This window comes from Typopeltis vanoorti, chromosome 9, assembly GCF_054136105.1.
Source record: "Typopeltis vanoorti isolate ZY-2024b chromosome 9, IOZ_Tvanoo_1.0, whole genome shotgun sequence".
NCBI lineage: Eukaryota > Metazoa > Arthropoda > Arachnida > Uropygi > Thelyphonidae > Typopeltis > Typopeltis vanoorti.
The window spans coordinates 131,851,232-131,856,449 of NC_143557.1; the positions used below are offsets into that span (position 1 = coordinate 131,851,232).

General features: G+C 32.2%; 1 non-coding gene across 1 annotated transcript; it reads right to left on the minus strand.

The window, feature by feature from the left end:
• Positions 1–3,256: 3,256 nt before the first annotated feature.
• On the minus strand, positions 3,257–3,375 carry LOC150103572 (5S ribosomal RNA). The gene has a single exon (XR_016548888.1). It is a non-coding gene; the product is annotated as a 5S ribosomal RNA (ribosomal RNA).
• Positions 3,376–5,218: the final 1,843 nt, after the last annotated feature.

A 5,218-nucleotide genomic window follows, 5' to 3' on the forward strand; every position in this document is an offset into this window, starting at 1 on the left:
CTATATTTATTTTCGTCTGAGTTTAGAAATATCAATTTCGTCAACATGAAAGAATCCAAGTGACTTAAACTCATGACTTTCTTTATCTATCGGTTCTGATTGAAAAGTAATCGGTTTACAGTGAGAATTTCCAAAATCAAAAATTATGTGAATTATAAGGAATAAGAATTTCATTTCCCCACCATGTTTACAGAAAGAAACTGCAAATCTGATTTTAATGATTATAGTCCTAAATTCTGATTCGCTGGCAAAAATATAAGGAAGTTCTAGAAAGTAGTGTTTTTATTTTCACATAAATTTCTTGGTAATGGAAGTAAACAATTTATAGAACCAAATGCATGCTATCTTTATTCCAGAATTATTCGTTTCGAAGTTAATTGCCTCGGCGGTCAAAAAAAAAAAAAAAAAAAGTAAATATGTAGAAATACTTGAAGAACACATTTCCTTCATACTTTAAATAAATTTCATTTATTAAAGTTAGCTTCAAACCATTGACATCTTTATTTTCAGTGCTGGCGAATGCAAAATAAAACTTAAAATATCCGAATTGTTTTTATATTTGTCAAATGGTAGCAATTTTGATAAAGTTGATAACAGATCCACTTTCAGTTTTGCAGTGAAGGGTATCTTTGTTATCGGAATACCGTTACTTATGTCCTCTTTGACATTAACGCGAATTATCTGTTTCCTGGTTCACGGAGGAAATGCAAGACTCACCGGAAGAGAAACGCACCCACCAGCTTACACAGTGACTCAGGGAAAAGGTTTAAAATAATACTTTTAATTTATGTGTATTTTATTTTACAAGAAGATAAATTTTAAATATCTTTAATTAAAAAAAATGCATTTTTCGAAAGACTATTGATGATACCTCGGATTAAATATGATATAGAAAATTTAATTGTCTTTTATATTATAACCTTAACGTCGGCTGGCGGTTAGCGAAATAACATTTATTGGTGATATTGTGTTGCTAACAGCAGAAATATACGCTTACTACTACGTCACCTGGAAAATGCCAGCAGACTATCGTCGCTATGGAAACATAAAATATAAATAATTACATTTGCCCTAGTTATATTGAGAATATATTAATGTTATAAGAAAATAAACTGCGTTATTATTATTATTATTATTATTATTCCTGATACCTCCAAGGAGTCCGAAGACTCATCGCGGGAGGACATCATATTTTTTAAAATGGGGCTTGCTTTCAATTCTTGATCAGTTTTAGATGTTTTACAACATGCTTAAACATACTAATTAATGATAGTATTTGACGTTATTCTTATTCCAAATGGGTTTTAAAAAATAACTTGGAGCACGTAATTTTCGTACATCAAGTAAGCACGGAAGATTGTTAAAATACACAACTTTAAAGTTTTTTTTTTAAAAAAAAAGACTACTTTAAATAGAGGTGCTGTAAGAGTACTGTTTTTTTTTTGGGGGGGGACACCTTTGCACGTTTTTAATATTTCCAAAAACCTTCAAAATATACGTATGAAAGAATTTCCTTACAATGAAATGTTTGAAGATTTGGATTCAGTGTACCTTGAAATATTAATTAGAATTACTTAATTTAAAATAATTTGACCTGTGTAAAGGCTCGTGGGATAGGGGATTATTGCTAATTATGCATGGGGAATGTTCTAATTATTATACTTCATTGTACAGTGAATGCATGATAAGGATTCTAACAAGCTTTTTTTTTCTGTGTGTGTGTGCGCGCGCGCTAGGCACAGATTCCTCTTTAATGTTAAAAACAAAATCTATGGTAAGAGCTGGGAATGCTTTATGTAGGTTAAATAAATATAATTCGAGTATGAGTGGATAAGAGTCAAGGTTAAATAATCTAAATAAAACTGAGATATTATCTGCAAAAAAAAAAAAAAAAGATTAATTTCGTTAATATAAATGTTCCGATTTTTTTTTTTTTTTTAACCCTTTTGGCTCTTTATTTTAGTAAATACTTGACGCAACGACCGAGAGTTCGCTTACAAAAAATACACCTCTGCGATGCTTTGAGCTCCCTAGTACTGAACGAGAGTTTTTGCTCTCTTAAGGTTTATGTCTGAGGAGAACCAACCAGTTCGAAACAACTGTCAGTGAAATCTTCTCAAAATGGACCAATAAAAGACGAACTGGTTATATGGACCATTGGACAAATCAATCATGTCTTCTATATGGTCCGCGCTAGTGATTAAATGTTCCCATTGCAACCAGAACAGGATTCAGTAAGGAAACAAAACAAGGAAATTTATGATAAATGAAGGGAAGTGGGAGTGGATATTTTCCAAGTAATAGGAGGACGTGTTTGCTTCTCTTTCATATAATTTAAGAGAACCGAACATTTTAAGTTTGCTAACATAAAATACATTACTGTTAATGTTAATATAATGATCTAACCAGGATAAAACTCTGTGAATAAACCCCCTATTGTGTCTTTGCAGGTAGATTTCTAGGGGGTGGGGAGGGGGGAGAAATGCTTCCGTAGTACAAATGCAAGGGCAGTTGATAAAGTGCCGAGAGAAAAGTTGTTCAAAATGCTACACTTATATAAAATACATTACTGTTAATGTTAATATAATGATCTAACCAGGATAAAACTCTGTGAATAAACCCCCTATTGTGTCTTTGCAGGTAGATTTCTAGGGGGTGGGGAGGGGGGAGAAATGCTTCCGTAGTACAAATGCAAGGGCAGTTGATAAAGTGCCGAGAGAAAAGTTGTTCAAAATGCTACACTTATAAGGTGTAAATGGGACATTATATCGAGTATATTTATTAACTAAACTGAAACTGCTGTAACAAATTTGGCATAAAAATCAGCCATAAAAAGATCAACGGATAAGAGAAAAATTAGTTAGGTAGAACACCAAATTTGATAATCTAACTAGTCAAACTATGCATTGTAATAATAGCTATAATAAATTCAACTGCAAAAAACTTACATATTTCAGTAAAAAGTGCAAATGATTCAAGATATACAAACATGACTTTCAAACCACTAAGAGTGTTCATACAGAAAATTAATTCAAAACAAATTAATTTGCTTTAGAGGTAGGCAGTGTGGCAAATGGTAGTGTTTCATGTTAGGTTAAAGTTTTCTAGCAAAATATTAATTATATTCAAAGGATCTAAATAAAAACAATATTCAGAATTCTAAATTACATTACAAAGAAAGTTGCACATCATTAGCACAATCAATTTTGGTAGGTTATGTGAATGACAACAGGTGATACACGTTTTCATCAAAAAAAGCCAGCAGCACCCGGTGTTCCCAAGTGGTCACCCTCCCAAGTACTAACCGAGCTCAACGCTGCTTAACTTCGGTGATCAGACGAGAACCGGTGTAGTCAACGCAATTTGGCCGCTGGCTGATTGTGAATGTTCTAAAAACAGTATATATATATATATATGAATATATATATGAAGCACTTTAATTTGTTATTCTATATTTTCATTTTTAATTTTAAATACTTAATATGAAGCTATCGATTGAGCTAAACTTGAACATTACTTTACAATTTTCTTGTTCTGCCATTTATTTTTACATGCACAATTATTTAATAGACATCATCGTGAATATTATGCGCAGAAACGAAGGCTCAGTGGACGTATTTTACTATGCAAGTAACTCGATGTGAAAGATATTGAGGAAGACGAAAAATATAACGTTCTTTTGCCATTTTTTTTTAAATGGCAAAAGAACCATTTTAAAAGAACCTTTTGCCAGATTTTTTAAAAAATTTAAATGTAGTGTTTCAAAACGTTAGGGAAAATGAAAAGCTAATGCAGATACATGTACATCACTTTTTGTGTTTTTATTTTATTTTCCCAACAGCAAGTGTTTACATAAATAATAAAGTACATTTCACCAAGATTTGTTTTATACCAATCTCGGAAGAAATCTTTCTTAAGTTACATTTTCAAGACATTATCATTTAACAAAGAAACAGCAGGCAATATCTTAGAAGTTTTTTTTTCTTAATTTAAATCTCTGCCTTTGCTGTGTACCTTGAATTCAAGCCCAAATTCCTTACGTTCTGTATCTCTTGCAGGGATTTTTCACTAATATACTACACTGCATTCCATAGTCCAAAGTACAAAGCCTTAATATTGGCTCCGTTGAAGAGACTTCTCTGCTTTTCTCAAAGGACCCCGCATGAATTTGAAATTTTTTTTCCCTATTTTTTCGTGAATTACAATGACTGAAGTTTCTATTTCGGCGAGACAAAAGTTGGAATAACTTTAGCAGAAAAACAGGAAACTAAACACGCATTTTGTATACTTTGCCTTGATTCGTAGTTTGTTGCAACAGTTGCAGGATAAGAATCCGCTTAATTTATCTTAAGGGGAAAACTGATTGCTATAATTTAACTATATTGTGAAATAAGGCTGTAAATCAGCATTCCTAGTGATCATTCCTGGAAACCAAATTGCAATATGTGGGAAAATACAGAATTAGTTTCACTTTCGCTGATATATTGTTTGTATCAGCGAAATGCCTCGGTTGACAGCCGTCTACAAGTGTGGTTTTCTTGCCATAAACATCAATTACGTATTATTTCATCACACTTTGGGAGTATGAAAGTGTAAAAAAAAAAAAAAAAAAAAAAAAAAAATATATATATATATACTGTATATATAATTTAAGAAGTTAGGAAATATTAGCTGATTTATAAAGTACTATCTCCCACAAAGGGGATAGACATAAACCATCGGATCTGTTTAAGTTAGGAGAGTGAAATAAAGTTTCTTTATAAAGCCATTCCATGAGGAATCGACTTTTGTGAAGGACTCTTGTCTTCTCCAATGAACTCTATGTTTAGTGATGATGGCATGTTCCGCAAGTCCAGACTGTTCAGATTCCAGGTATTGAATATAAGACTGGTGTTCTTCTAGCCGAATAGAGGTAGATCTTCCTGTTTGTCCGAAATAAGATAATTCACAAGAGCAAGGGATCTGGTAAACACCTGGATAATTAAGATGTGGAAGCTTGTCCTTAGGAGAAGTGAGAAAGGTGGAGATTTTTCTGAATGGTCGAAAGGCAACAAAAATATTCAGTGGTTTTAAAACTAATGCCATTAAGGTATGGGAATACGCGTTATTTCTTCTGTATTTGAAGAGGAAGGCATATCAAAACTACTCAAAGCTCTTTTGATGAAGGAATTTTTATATCTATTAGATAAAGAGGAGGAAATAATATATTGCAATTCTT